Raw genomic sequence first — 25,153 nt, forward strand, 5'->3', positions numbered from 1 at the left:
GCCCACACGTTCTGTCAACTCTGATAACGATAAAATGGGTTATGAAAGCGAATGCTTTGTATTTTTTGTTTACATTTTGGAGTTATTATGCAAAATAAGTGTCAAGAAGTGCCAAAAGTATTACTGTTAAAAATACAAAAAGAAGTGAAGAAAATTATTTCAAAATAGTTTAAATTCAAACTGGTCATTCCTGTTTTTACGTGTTGTTTTTTTTCTCCTCTTTCCCTCTGTCTGGTTCTATCCATTTGCCCCCAGTTTGCCCCAGCTGCAGGTATCAGTATTAGTTTGGTGCCTCTTGTGCCTAACATTTTGGATTTTTCCATCCTCTCTGCTCAGTGTCTTTGCCTCAGAAGTCACTGTGGAAGGTGGAGATTGATGGGCTTGATGGGCTCGTGTCATGCTTATGGGGTGAACGGCACTGTTGGGCACAAAACTAATGCTGATCAGAGGGGCTGAGTATAAATTTTAGTTGAAAGGAGTGGTTAGAAATAAAGACTGTGTTCACACCTGCAACCCACCAACCCATGTGTTAAGTTAATTGAACAATTGCTGGTGATTGTTGGTGTGATTGAGCCCTACAATGGATTGGTGCTTGTCCATGTCTGGACAATATTCATTCAGCTCCCTTCCACCCTGTAGTGGAATAAGTAGTTTCAGCACATGAATAAAAAAATTATGGTATACTGTATTGTGAAAACAGATCTTTTTCATTATATTGTTCAATATTTTCTGTATACCTTAAGAAAGGATAAATCCTTCACTTTTTAAAAATTTGGTAAAAAATATTGTCTGTCAACTCTCTATATTATTATTATGTGTGCTTGTTGATTTGTGATCAGTTGTTAACATGGAATATTTGTTTACACACAGATTAGATTTATAAATATCAGTAAAAATCCAAAAATATAGTTAGAAGTAAAATCTTTAAAGATTCAGAAAGATGCACTCCCTCCCCTACCATTCTTCTTCCTTCCATAATCTTAGATGACATCATGGTTAACACCTCCTCCACTCATGTCCTCTTTACAGTATTCTGGGTCTTATAACCTCCTGCTCCAACTCTGTCTTAGTCTTTCTATCACACATTTACAGTAAATCATCCACACTACTACAATTTTGTTTTAATACATAGACGATTGTGTTTGTTTTCACCTTTCGTCCACACTACCCCAGCGTTTTTAACCCTTGAAAACAGAGGCTTTTGAAAATGCTCCCCAGAGCAGTGTATTTGTGAACATACTGGCTCAGCATTGCAGTGGGGATGGGTACAAACAAAACGTTTTGAAAATGCATACTCTAATTGTGCTTGATTGGTTAGTGCCTGTTACTGTTACCTTTCCCTGATTGGATTCTACTCAGTACATTTTCCCAGCTGGTTTGCTCACATTGCACTTGTGCATTAAACTTGAAGCTGCAATAAATGTCTAGTGTGCAGTACATTTCCTTCTTGTATTCCTGCCAGTGCATGTGTGCCCAGTGTAGGCAAGCGGCTACATCATATGTGTTTTCGGTCATTTTAGCGTGGAGAGATTTTCATAAATGACATGAAAACGTTAGTGTGACTGGAGTTTGTTTTACCATCTTTAAATGAAAATGTACTTTTGTTAATGTGGCCTAATTCATTCTTTCAACTCTGCACTCATCTCTTTCTTCAGTAACAAATCTTGGTGTACCAATCGTTCAAGGGCTTAAGTGATGAACATTTAGTATAATACTTGCATATTTTTTTTAAATGTTTTTCTTTGCTGAAAGGCTGTTTATATAACCAATAAAAGTTCTCTGTGATATGGTACTCACATTTAGGAAAACAAATATTCATGCTGGCAAACAGAAATATACTTTGCTTTTATTTGAGATTAATTACAATGTGGACAACACAAAAGTTAAGTTGTTGGTACTGTGGTACTATAACTCCAGAGGTCTGGGTTTGATTAAGTCCTGGCTCTTTACAGTTTGCATGGAGTATGCGTGCTCTCTCCGTGTCTCCATGAGTTTTCATCCAGGTACTACAGTTTCCTTCTCACATTCCAAAGATATCAGTTAACCTAACACGTGTGATAGGCCTAGTGTGAGTGACTGTCTGGTTGTTTTAGTGAATGTGGGCTAAAATAGACTTGTGCTCCTCTAGGTCTGGTTCCTGCTTTCTACATCATGCTACCAGAAAAACACATCTCTGAATTGTATAAACAGTTTGGAAAATAGATGGATATTTTACAATATCAGAGAGTAGCCCAAACACAAGAAGAACAAGGACACACACAGTTAAGGACCCAGTTTGAGAATAAACAAAATACAGGGACACAGTTGGAAAGTTGTTAAGGGTAAATTTTGCACAAACTTTAGGGTATTTTTTCCACACAGAGAACCATAGACACTTGAAATAAGTAGTGTGGTTGACAGTAGGACTTTAGGGACTTTCAAAAGTCAACTTGATGTTATTTTGGAGGAATTTAGTGGATCAGACTGGTGAGTTTTGTTGGCCTGAATGGCCTTGTCTAAATCTTTCTGATGTTCTGAATAAAAATTGGCTCATCCCAGAGTAGTAGTGTCTGGGTCTTGTGGTTTTCTTGCACTTCAGAAATATGCAGGTTAGTTAAGTGGTGCTTTTTCACTTCAATTGAATTTAGATTAATTTTGTATTGTGTTCTTCACTGAATGCTTAGAGTGCTCTAACAAGCTTCCAGTTATAAAACTAATTACATAATGTAGAAACATAAAAATACAAATTAGGCTAAACACACAGTGAAACAGAGTAATTTCTAATTGTTTAGGCAAGAGAAGCTGTGCAATGTCAATGGTGTAACTTTGAGATAAGATAAGAATTGTCTCTAAAAGCTAGGACTGTAATCCTGTGGCTGGTGGAGGGGTCCCAGTCATGGCAAATGAGAGACAGACACGTAGCAGTAACTCTGGACATGCATATACCATCAACAGACAGAGGTCTAGCAAGTCTTTCTTGGCAGGGATTTGTAAATGAGCAATTTTAAATCCAAGACTTGCTACATAATGTTGAGTTGGAGATCATGTCAGATTGAGCAATTCCAGTTCCTGGATATTGGGACCTTGAGGATGTCATTTTACATGATTAGGAATTGTGGGAGATGATAGTTTACTCAACCACCTCATGTTGATTCAGCACAGAATTAAAATGTCCACAGTATTGTGGGCACTCTCCATTTTGACAACGAATTAGTGTGCAGCCTGATAGCACCTGTCACTCACTGTGATCTTAAAGTGTTTTTCTTTTTATATTCTGTCATGGCAGGACAGACACAAGCATTGGACAGACAAGTTCTTTTATTTTTTAATTGTGCATCAGGTTGTATGTGTTGTACTTCTGGTTGAATGACATTTGGCTTTCAGCTCTAGCACCTGCACAATACTGTCCATAAAACTGTAGACACAATCAAACATGACTGAGTCTCTGGGGATGTCAAACCTCTAAAGTTGTATAATGCGAATGGGGTTCAAACTGCAATTTCATTTATGTGCAGTCTTTTCACGCATGTTAACATAAAGCGGTAAATGATGCAGACTCATAGAAAGGGGGCTGCTAAGTGCTGAAGCTCATAGCACTTTAAAATCAGCAATCCTCTTTTGCATCACTGACAGCAGAGCGAAATGGGTTTCCATAGCCGAACAACTGCACACATGACTAAGATTAGTAAATGCAATTCCAAGTGTTGAATGGAATGGTGTAAAGCACACCACCATTGGAGTCTAGACCAGTGGAAACATGTTCTCTGGTGTGATGAATCATTCTTCACTATCTGGCAGTATAATGGATGAATCTGGGTTTAATGGATGCCAGGGCAATGCAAGCTTTTGGACTGCATAGTGCCTACTATAAAGTTTGGTAGATTAGAGGTAATGATCTGAGGCTGTTTTTCAATGTTTAGTCTAGACCCTTTCTGTTCCAGCATGACTATGTTCTGCTGTACAAAACCAGGTCCATAAAGACATGGAGGAACTTGAGTTGCCTTCACAGAGCTGTGACCTGAACCGTAATGAACACCTTTGGGGTGAATTGGAATTCCAGTTACGAGCCAGGTCATCTCATAACCACTACATAACCTTTTGGCAGAATGTGCACAAATTCCAGCAGAACCACTCCAAAATCTCGTGGAAAGCCTTCCCAAAAGAGGGGTGGCTGTAAATGGGCCAACTCCATAATAATTCCCAAGGGTTTAGAAATGTCTAACAACCTCACATAGGTGTGATTGTTAGGTGACCACATACTTTTGTGGTGATACAGTGTCTGTGTTTACTTGCATTTTGCAGAAAATGTTAAAAGGTACCTCACCCACTTTACCAGCTAATCATACATACATACATACATACATACATTTTAAAGGAGAGACTGGCATTCAAACATTGATTATCTGTGTACTGCACTAAATAAACTTCTAAAAACTTGTGTTGATCTCATGCAAATATCATCAGTGCTACATCTGTAATTCTTGCACTGTTTTACAGTAAATAATCATTTAGATTGTTATACAAGGTGGTGTTCCCATCATTTATTTCTAATAAATTCAGTCAATAATTCTGAAGAACATTCAGATCTAAATAAAAATCTATTAGGTGCCGCCTTGAAGATCTGTAAAGTAAATTGGCCAGTAAAAGTGTCTTATTTGCAGTATGCCCTGTAGAGTTACTATAAGGAAGTTTTTCAGTTGATATTCAGACTGATGGGAGGAGGGGATGGTTGTTTTTTTTGAGAACTTGGTGATGAAATTTCCTGCTCTTTTCATTAACTTAGACATAGATTAGTGACAGGATGTGTTTATGCCACTGATAACACCCTATAAATTAATGCATCAGTTATTTTCTTTAAGCTTTGTTTTTGTAATATTCATCAGTTAATGCCAATTGTTTGGCAATGGTAATAATTTAAAGTAGGACTACATATTGGTGTCCCGCATGTCTAGTTTGCACAAAAGTTTAAAATGGCCAGGGAGAGGAATAAAGAGGTGCACACTATCTAATGGTTTGTACTTTGTTAGCAATTAGATTTCTTGAGCAATTCTGACTAGTTCAGCTGATAATATAATAATAATAAACACATAATCTAAACAAAAAAAAAAACAAAGATTCTATTAACATAATGATTATTTGCCAAAAACTGCAAGTGTAATTAAATCTTATGAACAGTGAGCTCTAGAAGGACTGAAAACAAAGAAAGTAATGGTGCAAACTTCTGACTCTAGGTAAACACGATTTTGCAAGCAGGAAAGCATAGCAATTTTGTTTTGCAAAAAGTCAGAGGAAAGTTGAGGAGAAACACACAGAAAGAGAAATGGAATTTTAGCAATGAAAACAGGAAATGATAGAGTAAGAGGAAATGTTAAGGACATGCAGATGATCAGAAGCAACACCCATTCTGTTGCCTGAATGGTAAAATGGAGATTATCTTTAGATAGTAGCATTTATGTGTACTGTATTCTGATTTATCACATGGGATTTCTACCCTTTTTATTCATTTTCAACCTTATTAATTTTTATGATGTGCTTAGTGACAGCATCTCAACATTATGTTGTAAGTGATTTTCCTTGAAGTACTTGTCACCTTGTATTATTTCATTGCTTCAGCAATGTTGCTGTTGATGACCATGCCTCATTGCTACCATTAGCAGCGTTGCATGTGATATCATTGCATATAAGATGATGGCACGTATCTCCAGACATCTTAACTTTGGACAAAAAAAAAACCTCCAAAACTAAGCTAGACTGGAAAAAAAATGTGTAATCTAGGAACTTAATTTTGTCATACTGACATTTTGATTTTGGGTAACATTTGAGTCTTTTGTTCTGGTCTCTTACTTCAGCCTGAAATTTGAATATTTTTGTACTTTTAACTGACAAACTGAATAAAAAATGAATATACTGTACTGTAATTTTAGAGAATGTTTAGCCTTGAATTTGTAGCAATATGGAGACAAAGGGAGAAAGTGAGTCCTATCTTTAACTGAAAAAAGGGAGCTAATCACAAAGCCATATGTCAGGCTTGCAGAAGTGTGCTTATTCCAGTTAACCAGTGTAGTTAGTGTGGGTGCTAGATTACTTTTAACTAACTTCTTATTGAGTATGAAATATAAAAGTGCTGTAGCAAACAAAGGAAAAAGGCAAAAAATAAGTGGGCTCAAAAAGACAGACAGAAACAATGTGTGAAACACATTGATACTAATGAATAAAATGCTGTAAAAAGGACCAAAAAATGATCTGCCCTTAATTATCAGGCGTCTCAGAACTCAGTCCTCCCAGGAAATCTCTGACTAGGATAAGAATTTGTGACATAAGATTTAGTTATGAAATGTCCTACATCAGCTCCCAGCAAAGAGCAGGAGTTCGCGTTTGAGAAGGAATTACATGATTTTACAGCACTCCAAGCTACAAAATGGCACTTGTGAAGATGTTTTGTAGTTTCTTTGGATGATGTCATGATGACGTTATGTAGTTTTCTGATTCTAACGCTAAGACTTCACAACAAAGATAATTATAGTAATTAATAATGATATTCAAAGTAGTAAGATAAGAAGAAGAAAAATAAAGAAAACATAATAAGGTAGGATATCGTGCTAAGATGCATGTAATTGTTGCCATTTTGCAATAACATTAAGAATAATACTGTAGGAGCCAGCATTTTACCCTTAAGATAGGCAGAGTTGGATGAGTGATTGACAGCAAAATGTTACATGAGTACATTGAGCTGTGCATTCTATGAACCCCCAAAAAATCGTGCTAGACTTTACAAGCCTGGGAAAGTTCATTAAGGCAAGGTGGAGACTCCTGAGGCATTGGTTAAATAAAGCCTTGCAAAACATAAGGGGGTCACAAAGAAAGACACAGCACATTACTCTGGAAGATAATAGGGAACCCTGGAAGAGTGAATGCGACTTCAGAAACCATTCCAGAATAGCTGTGGCTAGTTTCAGTAACTATTACTTTAGTTGGCGTTTCATGTGGTTATAATACTGAGAAGATAACTCTTCTGAAAATACATCTGTGTATCATTCACTGTTAAATAAATGCACCCGTTATCAGGCTTAACTGTCATTTGTTCTGTGTCTCAGTCTTTCCGTCTCGGTGGTTGTTACAATACAGTTTGCATCCATGACCACCTGTGTGGCGATACCATGATGTTGCTTTTAGTTCAATATGTATGCCCATCCAGATTTGGGGCAATGATCTTTATGTGCTTGCTGTCAATGTCACCATCAACTCCAGGAAAACGGCAACTTGCATGTCTGACGCTTTTTTAACATTATCTCACATAGAGTGGTGGAGAAATGTTTAAATCAGCCTATTACCTCACCAACTTTTTCAAAGTTTGGTGCAAAATATGAGAAATGGTTGGTTTTGACATACCCTAATCATTGCTATTGCAAAGCTGCATTTTTCCTGTGGTCAAAAAAACATAACTTTACCAAGACACTTTCATTTGGCTGACAGTGCATGGCTTCTTTGCATAGATGGAGTGATCACGAGATGTACAAGATTTGGTACAAATTTTATTCCATATCTGTCAAAATTGATATTTTTTCACGATTTCATTATAGTCTTAAATGCCCATAACATTTCCAGGATGTATACTTTGAACTTTGCCCGAGCCCATCTTCTGGCATCTCCTAATGAGTTAGGACCACTCATGAGCTCTCCTAAATCCGAGTGAAGTTAGGAGTAGCTTCCTGTTAGGGAAATTAATAACATCTCATAACATTGTGATTCATAAGCTCACAATGTTGTAATTCTGTGGCAATATTATGTCCTTGAAGTCAATATAAGATTGCCATTCAGACCAAATATTATGAGAAAAAAATGATACAATTCAAAAAAAGTGCACAAATGTGTTTAATCAGCTGACAGACCTAACAGGTACATTGTTGTGTGGTTATGACTCTGCATTTCTTTTTGACTGAAATGATTTTTTCCTTAAATCTTGCTAATAAACGTGCATAAGATGACAAGATATATAATCAAGTGAAGCAGATAGTTTGAAGAGTAAGATTGTCAAAGTGAGTGTAGTGCTATTGGACCTCCTATGATGATGATGATGATGATAATAATAATAATAATAATTTATTTATATAGTGTCTTTCCCATGCTCCTATAATGCAACAAAACTTGAAGAAGAAAACAACTGCACTGTCACTTCTGATCCTTTCAGTGATTAACACGAGTGATTTTATGCCAACGTGACATTATAGTGCAAGCTGCTAGCAAACTCCAACAAGCCTGAAAACATATTTACAGATGGGGTACTTTAGACTGCCTGCTCCAAGTGTGTGATGACCCTTATAAAAAGCTAAGTGTTGGCAGTGCTTGCAATGCTAATAAATATAATAGTGTAACATAACATGTATTAATAATCTGTATTTACTTAATATCTTAACATAAAACCATATACAGATGACAATTCTCCATATATAAGGCAATTAAACATTGTTTGGCATCTTGAGTGTAGGCAGTGCTAGGGAAGCAAACAAATATAATAATATAATATAATAGGTAAGGAATCTGTATTTACTTAATAGTGTAACTTAAAAAAAAGAACATTTGACAAATCTATATATATATATTATACTGTATAATATATATTATAATATGTAAAATCTATCTCAACTAATAAAGCATTCCCGCAAGAGGGCAGGAATGACCAATAAAGAAAAGCAAGTGGCCAGTGTAAGATATTAAACTGTGTGGTGTGCCTCTGGACATCACATCATCTGGCGTCCACCTCAGGAATGGTATTTCTGAAGAAGAAAGCCAACAAGAAGCACAAAGAAACAGGGATGTAAGGGCTAAAATGTTTGTTTAACAAAGGCAACAAGTGGCACAAAGAAAGAGGGATGTAAGGCAAATCTGGTAAACACAGGCTCAGAAATGCACCATTTTGCTATGCTAGTATATAGATAATATGATCATCTCCAAGTGTAGTAGATCTTTAAATAACCAAACTAATGTGTTCAACAAGGCAGTATTTAAAAGGAACACCTCCATCACTATAGGAATGTGACTTGGCCACAGGTGTATTGTGGGGGCTACCTTATTCAGCTCGTCCTATCAGTAAGAAATTAAAAGCCTAGGTGAATGCTGACAAATGATATCAGAATGCACAATGATGAAAATGGTCTTTAGGTATGATGCGGAAACTAGTCCCTTTAAAAACAGATTTGTTTTTTAATCTGAACTCTTACTTCTCCACAATGTCCTCACAATACCTGGCTTAGGCTTCTGTGGTTTCCTGCTTTTGTTTTTGAATTAACTCTTGAGGGCATGCAATTCAATAGATTTTTTGTTAATTCAAGTGCAGAGAAAGTACTTTGCCACTGTGTTTTTTTTTGTTTAGATAGTTTTTAAAAATCAGAAGCAAGCAATTTGCAAAGTTGCAGAAACTGATGCGAACGAGAATACATGTGTAGAAAACCACATGTTCCTTATCAAAATTACCCATGATTAATTATATTTGATATTAGACAGACAGTGTAAATGTATCTAAAACTGAACAAAATTCTTTTAAAGCAAAAAACAAAGGTTATAATAAGGATATGGACAAGAAGTAACAGAAAGAGGACATGATTAGATGAGTGGGGCCAGAGAGACTTAAGCCGTTCTCACATCACACGGCTTCTAGTTATGGGATATGTCAGACTTTCCAGCTGTTGCCAGTCCATGTCAATTTACATGGCTGAAAATCGCTGGGCATGTCACAGTTAGTGACTGATGTTGATCTTCCAGCATTGTCTTGCTCACTCTTTATGTGACAGCCGATAATGTCCTGCCTGATGGCGCAGGTGCTGTATGAAAGGTTAACAGGTATGATGAGTTCAGCTGTGGTCTCTGCCCATTTTCCTTTTTTCCCCATGCTGTTGCAGTTTGTTAGATGCAAGGTATCAAATAGGCAAGCTTCTCTTGGATTCATGAGATCCAAAACATCTTTCTTATTTCTCATTGCTGCATTCTATGCCTTGTGCTTTCGGGTGAGCATTTATTAGTTTAACAGTGCATGTGCAGACTGAGTCCACCCATGCAATTCAAGATGATGAGTTGTAGACTTTTTTTTCTTGTAGTATTTGTATTTTGGTTTGTTATTCTGGTTTATTGTCTGTTATTTTGTTCCAATGCTTTGTTTATCCTGTATTTATCTTTATTTAGTGTTTTATGCAGATATTATTTGTATACAATGTTTTACATGTCCAGTTGTTCTTTCTGAATAACCTTAAAGTGGTTTGAGCATGGAAAAGGTATTATATACAGTAAATAAAATATATTATTATTTGGGGTGAGCCTCTGGGCATGTACAATTACATAATTGGCTTCACAGAAGTGTGCCATCGACTGCCTCTGATTTGCTAAGATTGTGTGAGTGAAGGTAAATGAATGAAAATTGCTGGAAAAGTTATTCAAAGTGAAGTGGTCTTAACTTAGCACATGGAAGCAGAATGGCCATTGTGTGCTCTGCTTATAATACTCAAGCAATATTTTTATGTACGGTAAGTCTAGAGCCAGCTTCTGTAGCCGAGGATCGAACCGGCAAGGTCCCCGCCTTCAGCCACCACCCAACTCACTCTGCACCCAACCTCCTTGGCCCCTCCCATAGGTGGTGAGCCCATGAGAAAGGGGACCCATGTTGCCTCTTCGGGCTGTGCCTGGCCGAGCCCCATGGGTGCAGGCCCAGCCACCAGGCGCTCGCCATCGAGCCCCACCTCCATGCTTGGCTCCAGAGGGGGGCCCCGGTGACCCGCGTCCGGGCGAGGGAAAACACCGTACAAATTTTTTCTTCGTCATAGGAGGTCTATTGATGCTTCTCCGCATCGAGAGGAGTCAGATGAGGTGGCTTGGGCATCTGATCAGGATGCCTCCTGGACACCTCCCTGGTGAGGTGTTCTGGGCACGTCCAACTGGGAGAAGGCCCCGGGGAAGACCCAGGACACGCTGGAGGGACTATGTCTCCTGGCTGGCCTGGGAACACCTTGGGATTCTACTGGAAGAGCTAAAAGAAGTGGCCAGGGAGAGGGTAGTCTGGACCTCTCTGCTCAAGCTGCTGCCCCCGCGACCCGACCTCGGATGAGCGGAAGAGGATGGATGGATGGACAGTAAGTCTACTCTAAAGTGTCACGTCCCTTTCATTTGGCACCTGACATTTGTCCTCCAAGTAGTGCCTGTGTTTGTTTAGACTGGTTTGCCCTGTAGATTTACCACCAAGATGTTTAGCTTTAATTTGCATTCAACATCATTGCAGCATTTATTTAGCCCTTAGCCATTGGCATTATAAAGAGCACAAGTGCCCAAAATATCAATTCATAAACCAGAATTCAAACATGAACACAAGGGTTCAGGTACTCGAGAAATGCTTTGTATGCAGTAGTGAATTTTCTCACAAGTAGCCATGCTAAGAGCAAAGTGTTTTATGACTATTGATTGTCTTTAATTGTATTTCCGTATGGATTTTCATTTATGTAGTTTTATTGCCACATTGAGCGATAAACACAATATTTTACAGTAATTTTTTTAAGTTGCACTCATTTTCTAACACATCTATCCCAGGGTGCCAGTCCATTGTAGAACACACTGTTTGGTAGCACTGTCACTAGAAGCTGTTGTTATTGTTCATAATTATATATTTTATATTGTATTACAGAAAAAGGCACAGTTCTGTTCATTTGAATAATACACATAGTTTAATAAAAAGCCATTAAATGGGATTTATGTTCTTATGGTATCAAAAGGTATTGAGTATTATAAATGTTCACTGCTATTGAATACAAAAATAATTTATAACAACTCATTTGTAGAACTGAGCCTGCACAAATGCACACAATCACCCTCCTCAGTCTTCACATTCAATTATGAACTAGACAGATTGCATCTTTTTGTTTCAAATACTCTCTCTCTAGTTAATGGCTACTTTAATGCTGAAAAGTAAAGAGATAAATTAGTAAATAACTTCCTAAAAAGCAACATGCAACAAACTGGCTAATGGCTGATAGTCCCAGACTTGCTTTGCAGTAGCTTTCAGCCTCAAGTTCTGAATAGGCTACTTGATGTAGTCTTAAAATTTTTTAAGTTTTTAAACTTTATAGAGGCGAAATTATTTTATTCTGTTGTACTCTGTCCATCAAGAAGAAAATCTTTAGGATCAGATTTCTTTTCTTTTCTCAATTAAAGTGTTTATTTGTAATTTACTAGTGCAAATTCAATTAGAATGGTACTGGCAGCGGCTGCTTGCATTTAATTGGCGTATTGACTTTCAGGACAGCCTAGAGGCTGCTCACTGTTTACCTTGTTTATCTTGCATGATGAATCTGTGTGTGGGATTGGAAACCTTAAACTGACAGGAGTTGACCTAAGATATGAAATAAATATAGGATAAAATTCCCTGATATAGACTGTCCTGAGTTCTTAGACATGGAAAAGGAGTCCACTGGTTGCTTCAGAACCCCTTTTAGATAGCACTGCACCAGAACCTTGTGACGAGGAATGGTGATTAAATATGATTTAAATATGTTATCTTTTATCCGTAAATCTGTTCTCTGATTCAGCTAAATGGCAAGTTGTTAGCATTTCTGTGTCCACTTAGACAACTGTTGGCTTTGAGGATCCTGTTCAATTTGAACATCAGTTATTTTTTATTCTTTGCCATGTCCTATAATGATACTGGAGATGTGTTGTTGTTAATGTATAGTCAGTACATACATCTGCAAGACATGTAAACTGTATGTTTCAGTAGTCTGTTCTTAGTGAGAAGATATAGGTACTATGATAGCTATTAAAAAAACGAGGGATTTCCTAGTTTTTTATTGAGTATTTCTATATACACAATTTTGTAGTGAAATTTTTCTTTTTAGTTTTTTCTCTGAAAGACTTCTGCAAAACATGACAATATAAATCTGTTATTAGGCACATGATTTGCATGTGCATGGCGTGGTGCATAATTAATGTAGATGACGCCTACATATATTTTTGCAAACATGTTTGCTATTAATTAAAGCTTGCGATGGTGTCACAAATTTACTTTCTGCTGGCAGAAGCATCTTCCCACGCCTCTGTCAATGCTGTGCTCAAGATGACTAGGAATTAAGCAATGGCATCTGCTCATTTATGACTGCACATTTTGTAGCATGCAAATTACACTCTGCCTTAGATCTTTTGTATTTATAAGTATTCTTTGAAAGAGAGCAGTTTTATTCAGATAGCAGTAGTTTAATAGAAAAGAAAACCGGCATGGGAGATTGTTGTATTCTTGTTAGGCTCGTATGTCTCTATACTTGTGATTACAACTACATGGCCACTACAGGCACCTCCTAAAAAGGGTTTCACTGCATAGAACAACAATTGGATATGTGTACCATATTTAGAGGGCACTGTGAATGCCTTGGCAATGTGATTGTGAACTTCCGGAAGAATTAGTAAGTTTCAGGTCTTCATGAGGCTAACATATTAGTAGGATAATTCTGGCACACATGTTTGATTCACAGTGATGGATATGTGAGTCCCAGAAGAACAGGACCACTTGAGGACTAATGGATCGTACAAAAGTCCATTATAGCACCAATAGCTAACTTTAACTATTACCAGAACGTAAAGCTGCATGCAAACTAAATAAAAGAGAATGTCTTTTTATCTATCAGTAAGTGCTAGGCAAATAAATCTTGTATGATTCCGTTGCATCATTTTTTCAGAATGTTTAAATATATTTACATTAAAAAGAAATAACTACCAGCAAACATGTACAACCCCAATTCCAAAAAATTTGGGACACTCTGTAAAATGTAGATAAAAACAGAATACAATGATTTGCAAATCTCATAAACCGATATTTTATTCACAATTGAACACAGAAAACATATCAAATGTTTAAACTGAGAAAATGTACCAATTTAAGAAAAGGATAAGTTAATTTTGAATTTGACTGCAGCAAAACATCTCAAAAAAGTTGGGACAGTGCCATGTTTATCACTGTATAGCATCCCCTCTTCTTTTAACAACAGTTTGTAAACATCTGGTAACAGAGGAGACCAGTTGCTGGACTTTTGGGAGTGGAATTTTGCCCCATTTTTGTGTGATATAGGATTCTATCTGCTCAGAAAGTCCTGGGTCATCTTTGTCGTATTTTTTGTTTCACATTTTTCAATTGGTGTCCAGTTCAGCACCCGAACTCTTGTACTATAAAGCTGTGCTGTTCTAATACATGCAGTATGTGGTTTAGCATTTTTTTGCTGAAATTTACAAGGCCTTCCTTGAAAAAGACGTTGTCTGAATGGGAGCATATGTTGCTCTAAAACATGTATATACCTTTCAGCATTAATGGCGTCTTTCCAGATGTTCAAACTGTCCATTCCAGAGGCACTAATGCACCCCCATACCTTCAGAGATGCAGGCTTTTGAAATAAGTGCTGATAACAAGCCAGATGGTCCCTCTCCTCTTTAGTCCGGAGGACACGACACCCATGCTTTCCAAAAAGAATTTCAATTTTCCATCTGTCTAACCACAGAACAGTTTTCTTCAGTCTTTGCCTCAGTCAATTCTAAATTAGCTTTGGCCCAGAGAATACGGTGGCATTTCTGGATCATGTTCACATATGGCTTCTTCTTTGCATGATAGAGTTTTAACCCGCATTTGTGGATGGCACACCAAATTGTGTCCAAAGACAATGAATTCTGGATGTGTTCCTGAACCCAGGCAGTGATTTCCATGACAGAATCAGGCCTACATTTAATACAATGCAGTCTGAAGGCCTGAAGATCACAGATATCCAATATTGATGTTCAGTCTTGTCCTTTGCACACAGACATTTCTCCAGATTCTACAATCTTTTGGTGATATTATGTACTGTAGATGATGAGATATTCAAATTCTTTGCAATTTTACTTTGAGGAACACTATTCTGAAATTGTCCCCCAATTAATAGACACAGTTTTTTTGCAGATTGGTGAACCTCTGGCTATCTTTACTTCTGAGAGACTCTGCCTGTTTAAGATGCTCTTTTTATACCTAATCATGTTCCAGTTAACCTAGCTAGTTGCAAGATGTTCCCCCACCTGTTTATTTTTAGTATAACTTATTTTTCTAGCCTTTTGTTGCCCCCATCCCAACTTTTTTGAACTGTGTTGCTGCCATTAAATTCAAAATGAGCTAATATTTTTCATGAAATAATAAAATGTCTCACTTTCAACATTTGATTTGTTTTCTGTGCACTATTGTGAATAAAATGAGTTTATGAGATTTGCAAATCATTGCATTCTGTTTTTATTTACATTTTACACAGTGTCCCGACATTTTTAGAATTGGGGTTATAAGAATATCGGACTGAATTTTACTGTACATCTAATATTTAATAAACAATAACATGAGTTAAAATTGCCTAACTCCTACAGCTATCAAATAATCAATCATCCAAATTCCCAAAACAAATATGTCAGTCTGACCATAAATATGACCGCAAACACATGAGCCAAACATGTCCATTAAAAATATAACACTGTTCACTTTGTAAATACAGTATGAGATTTTTTTGTATTAATAGGGTCTGTATTTTTTGGATTTATAATTCATAAATGGTTGTAGTTTAAAACATATTTGCATATACTAACCAGACCAGAATGTCTACTTCTCTTTACTCAGAAAACAAAAAACTACATTTTAATGATAGCTCATTTAGTCACTTTAGTGAAATTAGCAGCCGGGAGACTAAAGGAAAAATATAGGCCTGATGTGAAAGACATGATGGATGAGCCTGCAAGGGCTTGCTTTACTTACCTGGCTCTAAGAGGACAGCCACAAATACCTGCCTAACAAATACCTGCCTAACTAGGTCCTAATAAGAATAAACAAAGAGTACATTTCCGTAAAAAAAAAATAAATAAATAAATAACGTGTATATATAAATAAACACATGTAAAATAAACTACAGCAACATTGTGCTTATACAAGTCAAACCACGATATATTTAAAATATACTTGTATCCTCAGGCCTTCTGTTATAGGGGAAAACTCTCATCCTATTTCAGCACATGGCCATGCTCACTCTGAGGGGGCTGTGATTTTGTTCCTAATCCTTCCATACTGTATGTCATTCTAGATCCTCTAATCTTCTTCCGTCTGTCTCTGCAGGTATGAAATGCTAATTTCACAATGGTTGTACAACAAAGGTTCAGGGAATATAAGTTAAGGGAGCTCTGATGGTGCTTGTTCTGCATCTGGGAAAAGTACACCACAAGGGCAAAGGACACAAAGGACATGACCAGGAGATAAATGTCTTAACAAATTAAAGTTAAAACCAAGGCAGAATATCTAGCATCTAAAATCAAAACATATTCCTAACTTGTAGCCAAATCAGATCTTAATTAAAGATTTGAGGATTTGAAACACATGAATGCACATAGTTATTTTCTTGTGAAGTCCGCAAACTTGAATAATCAAGGTGTAATACCTTAAGAAAAAAAGCTGGAGTATTTTCTTAAATAGAAGTCAGGAGATAAAACACATGTCACAAAGGATTAACTGTTTTGACAGTTTCTTGCTATTTGTCACTGTAGGTAAATCACTAAGCAAAAATGCAGTCAACATATCCTTGCAGAAATTCTAAAACCGAAAAGACATGGAAATTATGAGGGGCAGCCAGCATCTTTACCTGACCGTAATGCCTTCTTAAAGGAAGGACACAGGGAGATAGCTTTTCAAGGGCGCTATCTCCCCTGAACTCCTACTTGGCAATGACACCTCAGAGTCCCACAGGGCTGTATGGGAATTGGTGTTTATCGGGTCAGCTCTGGGGATGCCACCAGGGGGAGCGGCAGAAGCTGCAGAGCACTTCTTTGGTCTTTCACCACACCTACATTTGATTCCAGACCTTGCTAATAAGCCACAGAGCTCTTCCAGGTGCAGCATAAAAGGAGCCAAATTCAGGATGAAGAGGACAAAGCTTGCCAGAGGATTAAATGATTTGGGAAGTGTTTCCCCATGTAAATAAACATGCGTGTTGCTGCAGTTGTGTCTATGCCTGTTGTTTCGGGTGTTTGGGGAGCTGGCACATTCCCTGGTGGTCATACAATACAGACACTTCGAATTTTTAGGTTTTTATTCAATTTTGGATAATCAGGAAGTGTATGACCCTTGGCCTTTATATCATCTGTTCAGTGACATCAAGGGTCTTGAACTCCAGTTGTCATGCATAGCAATTTGGTTAGCAACCATTCACAAGCCAAGTTCAAAATGGTGTTGAATTTAGATGTTACTTATTTTCAAGCAGTTTTAGCAATTGCCATTAGTACAAACTTTAAAAGTATACTCCACTCAAAATTTTTTTTTTTTTTTTACACATGGCCTATGTACTTTGTAGCAGTGACTGAGAAAGTTTTTTAATCTCATCTTTTCATGCAGAACATTGGCAAAAGAGTGTATGGTATAATGGACAGTAATGATGACCAGTTTTGCCCAGCTACAGATGATGTGAAAATGTCTATGGAAAAAAGAAAAAAATCCTCAACTAACTTTTGTCTCATAATTCATGTGTCAGTTATCTATTCATTTGGTGCAAACATGCAATGTGTGTGAATTTTATTAATATTTAACCCTGAAAACACAGTGTTGCAGACCAACCGGAAAGATGTAATTCCCAGCAAATCCAAATGGAATTACAGAAAGAAGCAAAAGAATTACAGTATAATAACTTTAAATCACCTAGATGCTACTATTGAGGATGGCTTAAGTGACCCCACTTTAGTTTCATACCTCTGCACTGTTTCATCTCGAGTGCCCCTTTAATGGTTTGTGCTTTTTTTTTTCTTCTGTTGCACTCCCCTTTTTTAACTTCTTGAGTTTTTTCTACTGTTTTTTGGAGTTGGACTTACTGTATTTAGACCTTCTGCTTGTTTTTGATTACAATTTTAAAATTTGCTCTTTTTGGATTAATTCATTACCCCTGTGCATTCTTTCATGTAATGTACAGTATAACCTTTGAAATTTTTTTTTGGATTACAGTCTTGTTTAAATAAATATTTAATCAAAATGTCTGCTTTATCTCTGGTTCTCCCAGATCAGCTATCTTGGATACAGGGAGATTATCAGCCAAACAAAACTTATAATAAATAATTAAAATATCAAACAAGCAGTCCATAAAACAATGTCAGTTGGGTGACACACCCAAGTGTCACTCTTTGCAAGGCTGGTTTTCTGCATTTGTGGTATTGAATACAAGATACTGTATTGTCAAAGGCCTGGTGCTGAGAGCAGTTAAACTGCTTCCACCTATTCTGAATCGTGTTAGCACTAATGCTATAATTCAAGTACAACCTTGACTTTAAAAGGGTAAGGAACTTTTTTAGAAATGACTTCAAGCAAGATAACTGTATTTGGTATGAGCATGAATATATGTTTGCAGAATTACAGCAGACATGTTGTATTATTAATGAGTGGTGTGGACTTGTCCATAGTCTGGAAAGGGGTTGCATAGCCCAGATGAGTTTGAAGCTACTTCTCTACACCATTACCAGACCAACACTCCCATCAGATTTAACTCTGTTGTTTGCATGCTAATTGACTGTGTAACAAAGGCGCTATATAGGCGCCTGACCCGACACAGAAAGACACTAAGACTTTATTTTTCTCTTCAACTGTGGGACACGTCTTCCCCGTGCCACACAGTCCCAAAGCACAAACACTATAGTGCAACACACTTTTCTTCCTCTACCACCACTCCTCCACAAGCGTAGTCCTCCTCCTCCCGACCCTGTCTCTTTGAGTGGTGGTGGCTGGCCCTTTTTATAACCCACCCGGAAGTGTTCCAGGTGCTTGACCACCTGGTCCTAATTGCACCTCCGGGTGGGGCTGAAGATTGGTCAAACCAGGCTGCTGAGTCCATGCAGCTCCCCCTAGCAGCCATCCGAGCCCCCAACCAGGCTGTGGAGGACCATCTCCCATGGAGCCATGCGGGTGGTTGGGGAATCACCGTCGGCCTTGGAGGCTGCCACCAAGCATCCTGGGGGAGGTACAGGACTGCCCATGGTGGCTCCCCCGGAACATAAGCAGCAGGGGCGTCCCTGCCGGGCATGGGACCCGGCTGTCCTTCACAACTGTTATGGAGTATATTCCATAAAGTACAGATACAGGGCTAAGAAATAAATAGCGTTAGAGAATAATCTGATTTAACAAATGCCACAAACGGAATGGTACTTTAGTATGTCTTTATTGAATGAATTGACTCATCATTCATTTTTTTGGAAAAGTGTGTGAAAACAGCTCTGTATTAAGAAGGTACAGTATTACAAAGTAGATGGTGTCAGTTAGATGATAATGGGAACCCCCTCATGCCCAACAGAGTCTAGTGGGGGATCCTTATGCGCCTGTGCATGACACTGTGTTGTGAAATCAGTCTAGTTCATCCAAGTGCCATTTTGGTTTTGAGTGATATATTGCTCTCTGTTTGTGCAGTGCAGCTGATGCATCACAGAGAGCTTTTGTTTTTGTGGCATGAAAATTTAATAAAAATTTCCCACAATACAGTTGGTCATCTCACAACCTATGAAACAATTGAACTGCGATGACTGACAAGCCAAGACACGTATAAGAAATAGGGACTGCTGCACCTGTTTGAAATACCTATGTGAAAATGACAGATGTGGTACAAAGATGTGATGATTTTTGGGGTGTTGTTGAAGGTGAGACATCAATAAGGTGACGGTGTATAATGCTATGGTAGTGGTGTATGCTAAACACAATTTCATTCGAACCTGGTCAACTTGTCAGTGCCTTATCACATGTTCATTGTTATGGCATACTTTGAATCTACAGTAAATCGAAAAAGGAATCACAAAGAAGATTTTGCATTAAGGTTAATTTGCCTTGACAAGGAAGGACTCCTTCTCATAATGCTATCTTAAAGTGGTTGGATAAATTTCAGTCCATTGATGGTGTGAACGACACATTTGTTGGACGATTGAGAACTATAAGAATACAAGAAAAAATCAAAAGGGTAATATGGACTATATAGTGGAGCTTTTGGCCTTCAGCAGGATATGTAGCAGTAAATGTTTAAATCTGGAGTGTTCGTGGAATTCTACATCAAGATTTACTCTTATCACCCAAAAATGCGAAGTGCACATATGTTATTTAGGAATAATTTAGCTATAAAACTAAACTTTTTATTTAAATTTTATTCAGTTGTTAAATGAAAACCAAGATATACTGAAGAATTTGAAAAATGTTATTTAAAAATATTCAAGACAAGGTAAATTAAACTCTGAAATGATTATACAGTGGTTTTTCCGTACTTCCAACATTCTAGAGTTCGAACGCTAAACGTAAGAGAAATCTGATATGGAGTTTGAATGTTGCTTCTACATTTGAACTGTGTGTGCAGTGAAAAAAGAAGCAACAGATGGCGCTAATGCAATGAGCGTAAATGTCCTTTGTTCTGCGCCCAAGTCATCGCGTGCTCTCACTGTGAAAGCATCTTTTGTGTTACGCTTATGTGCTTTCAATACAGCGATCCCCCGCTGTATCGTGATTCAGCTATTGCGCCTGTAGTGCAATTTGCAGCCAATTCATAACAAAGCATATGATTTTCAGCAGTCACTACGGTAGACAAAGAGTTTTGCGTTACAGTACCCAGCTGATTGCTTACAAGGTCTGTCATTGGCTGAAAGAGGAAACTCAACCAATCAGAGCTGGATTTTCATTCTCTTGGGCACTGATTGTCTGCTGCTAACGTGGTGTAAGAACAGCGAGTGTGGGTCCGCGACGCATCTCAGTTCTCTGCGTATCATGTACCTTGCTTGTGGTCCGATTGTTGTGCGCAAACTTTTTGTGAACTTTTCATTTTGTTTTAAGCCATATGATGGCTCCCAAGTGTCCTCCATCTTCTAAGAAGGGAAGGAAAGCGTTACACAGATGTCGCTCGCCATTATGGCTAGAATGAATCGACGGTACGCTACATTATTATTATTATTTGTATTATGTTACTCATATCCTTAGCCTGACATCCACATATCATACAGTATGTGTTTATAAAGTGTGTTTTAATAAGATTACATTTAAGGCTTAACCTGTCGCTGATGGGTCTGGAATGTATCTGCCGCAATAGGCAGGGGATCACTTTACTTTTTTGCTTTATTTTTGATGTGTTTGGTTATATATAGAACCCCTATCTATTAATCACATCCACCCACACAGGAAATCACAACTTCTCATAAAGGCACAGTAAATGCAATTTTCATTTTATTATACAGTATTTACGCATTTTACTTATTTTTTCCATGTTTTCATTTAATCAGGGCATTTAATTGTGTTATTTTTACCTTAAATTATGTGTATTTGCTGTTTAAGTTTATTGAAATGGGTTTTGATTAAGGTATAGGAACTGATTAGGTCACCTCTCCTTATTGCTAATGGGGAAAACATTCGGATTTTGAAAAATTCAGAATTTAAATGGCCCCCTCAAACGAATTGAATTTAAAGTAGAATGCACAATTGTATTTTGATTGCATTTTTCATCATCTGATGACATGAATCAAGTGACTAAGTTCAGTGACCATGCATACTGTTATTTCAAATATCATCTTATCCTTGCGACACACCTGTTACAAAGAATTGATTTCTCTTTGCTTAGTGTATAATCTAGTAAAGCTTTTTCACTGGCAGTAATATAACTCAGGGAACTGGTGTACCCACCCAAAAAGGCATAAAAGAGAAAGGACCCAGAAATTCAGTACGCCTATGGTCTGGTTATTCAGTCCGTCAAGTATTATTGTGCTGAGCTGATCAAGTTTGCGTTTCTGGAATTTATTCTACAATTGCTAAGGTGACTTGGCTTTTTTTTGTTTTGTTTTCTACAAGCCACTACTATAGATTTTCAAGAAACAATGATAATCATACAATCTTATGTTCATAAAGAGTTTGTTCCCTGTGGATAGACTGTTAATCAGCAATATTACATGGAACTGCTCTCCTCTTCTTCGAAGCACTACCATCTGAAAACTCTGACTTTCATTTAGGAGCCATGATAAGGGCCACAAAGTCGCCAAACAAAGCCACACAAACAGACCACTTCCTCCATGCGCAACGAAACTAGTTTACCAACTCCCTCACTGATACGCTGCGTTACTGCATATTTTTCTGCTGTGCGCAACCAAACTAGTTGCGAGAAGAGTATTTTGAAGGTGACTAGGAAGAAATTGTTGTAAGTTTTATAATAAGAGTTTTTTGGGGTTTTTTTTGCAATTGCAAGAATTTTTTGGTCCCCCCTCATATGACAAATATCATATTTGACAATCGTGAATCAGTGTGTTACACCAAAAGAAGTTAGTTGTAAGCCTGAAGCTGCTACAATATTTGCTTGGGTCTGCCCTGAAGTCACGGTAGCTAGATTTGACTGATTTGTAATCGGTGAGGAAAGTAATAAATAGATAGAAATAGCAGATTACACAACCATATTCTTTAGTAGAATGCAAGGATTCCTGTTTATGAGCTGAAGCTTAAACCCCATGAGTCCTATAACAATCTGTTAATGTGAAACATTGAAAGAAATCTACAAAAAAGTGAATGAAAGAAAACAAGATTCAAATTCTGGGAGAGTCGTAGCAGACTCGTGGACTTGACCTAATGGAAATGTTCAGTACCCTTCAGAATATCCAACAGTTTAAAGCAGCTGTGCGAATGAGCCAAGGTACCTCTATATTGTGTTAGACGGATCATCAAATACAAACACTGCCTGGTAGAAGGCTTTCCTGCTAAACAAATGACTAAATGCAAGAATTTATATACTGTTTTTGCAAATGATGGGCCAATATATCTAATTTTTGTATTTAAATCGAAGCTTTGTACCTGGACGGAGACCATAAAACAGTTTTAAAGAAGGAGTGGAAGGAACAGGAAAGTTTTACATGGCACCAAATTATAAAGGGCGGCAGACCCTGTGCTGGCAAAAATGTAGGTATGCTTTGAAGTGAGCACAAGGTGGAAGACTTGTGCCCAGCACCAGGTAATAGAAGCATATAATTCCTTGCAAAAGAAAAAAAATAATGTGAAAGGTAATGGAGTTAAATATATCTGAATACTGTTAGTAATTGCTTTATAATTGGCCTTTCTTGGTGCTGGAAGAGGCCTTGCATGTCTGGTATTGGCAATACTGCAGTCATTAATTTTTGCATGTGACATTTTCTGGTGCTCTTTTGACAGTCTGTTTTGTTTAAAAACCTGGCAGTGAAACAGAATTTAGAAAGTAATGTACTATTGTTCTTTTTTTCTTATGGTGGGCTTAGCTCTGGATGGTGGAGAAAAGGCTTTAGACTGATTTTTGTATTTAATATGCAAGCCACCTACAATTTGTGGGTTTCTGTTTACACATGGAGGAAATAAAGCCAAAAAAATCCTCAGAAGGCTATAGTGTTGTAATGTTTCTGTTTAGTCTCCTTAAGATGTATCATGCTAAATTCAGTGGGTTTATTATGTAGCTTGTGGGTGTGATGGTTATCATATGTCATCCATAAAAACTCTCTTGCTATACTGAAAGTAAAGATTTGCTTGTGTTGTAATTTAGCAGATGTTTGCCCTCTACAGATCTTCTAGCTTGAAATTAATTCTCTGAGTCATGCCTTTTCTGTCTCCCTGTTTTAATTTATGTTAGAGCATCGGTTCTCTGGAATCAGAGCAGAGTCATATTGTTTCATTTTTTTTAACATGAATTGTACGAAGTTCTTACTATTTCTTTTTCATTGTCAGCCTTTTGTTGTCAGTAGTTTGTAAGATGTGCTCCTTTTTTTCTCCTAAGGCAGAGGTCTCTGACTCCAGTCCTGGAGCACTACTGAGGCTGCTGCTTTTCATCCTAACCCTTTTCTTAATAAGTGACCAGTTTTTGTACTAATTCAATTCTTTTCTTTTCATTTGAATTGCCTTATTTATTTAAGATTTTGCCTTCTGAATTTCTTAGTTTTTTCCCTTTCTCTTTAACATTTTAAAATTAGTATGAAACTTACCAAGGGTTATCTGTGTCCTTAAATGGCTTAGGAGTCCAATCCTTGAGCCGCAGATCTTGGGGTAGAAGAGTAATGGCTTCTTGCATATATGGGTTCTCCTGTGGTGTGGACTTGTTCTTTATATTGTCTCTCTCCTTTTCAACTTTCCCACTATTTGTCCTGCTGCTTCCCATGATTAGATTGTGTTAATGGTGGTATTTGTTAGTGATTGCTGTCATGACAACAATTATAAGTAATAGGTAAATATTTACTATATTCACATAGACTAGGTGGTTACCTTGCTACACATTGGTTACGTTAACAGATATCTTTGACAGCCATGTTTAGATATCTTGTTCAGTCCTTTCATAGCAGCAGTGTACCCTTCTGCAAATCATCAGTATTTTCAGAAAGCTAATACTCCATTTTACTATAGCTTAAAAAAGTCCTGGAGAGATTTGGAAACATGAGTATGAATTTGACTTAATATAATGGCCATCCCAGTTGCAGTTTTCAGTCTAATCAAGCATCTATGGGATTTGATAGAATTACTTGTCCAAAAGAGAGATCAACCTTCTGGTCATTTGGAGCATCTATGGATAATACTAAGCTCAAAATGGATCAGTCTTTAATACAGTTGAAGTCAAAAGTTTACATACACTTATGGTGAATTCTTTAAAACTCACTTTATAACCCCTCCACAGATTTTACATTCTTAAACTATAAATGTGGCATATTGTTTAGGACATCTACTATGTGTAGGGCAAAAGTAACTTTTCCAACAATGTTCACAGACAGAGTATTTCACTTTTTATTGGCTCTATGGGTCCAATGGATCTATCAACTCTGACTCCAGTGGATCACAGTTTTTCATACACTTCTACTGTGCCTATGCAGTGCTCGGAAAATTCCAGAAAATAATGCCAAGTTAGGCAATTAGACAAGTAGCCTCTGATAGCCAATTAGCCTAATTGGAGTCAATGTGTGGATGTATGTTAAGGCCTACCATCAAACTCACTGCCTCTTTGCTTGACATAAAAATCAACAGAAATCAGAAAAGACCTCAGAAAAAAAATTGTGGATCTCCACAAATCTGGTTTATCCTTGGGAACAATTTCCAAATGCCTGATGGTTCCACATTCATCTGTACAAATAATAATATGCAAGTGTAAACATCTTGGGATCACATAGTCATCATACC

General features: G+C 37.4%; 1 protein-coding gene across 1 annotated transcript in view; it reads left to right on the forward strand.

The window, feature by feature from the left end:
• The window catches only part of LOC120537526 (transmembrane protein 164), a 73,431-nt gene that overhangs the window by 6,530 nt on the left and 41,748 nt on the right, over positions 1-25,153 (forward strand). The window lies entirely within an intron of this gene.

This window comes from Polypterus senegalus, chromosome 10, assembly GCF_016835505.1.
Source record: "Polypterus senegalus isolate Bchr_013 chromosome 10, ASM1683550v1, whole genome shotgun sequence".
Taxonomy (NCBI): domain Eukaryota; kingdom Metazoa; phylum Chordata; class Cladistia; order Polypteriformes; family Polypteridae; genus Polypterus; species Polypterus senegalus.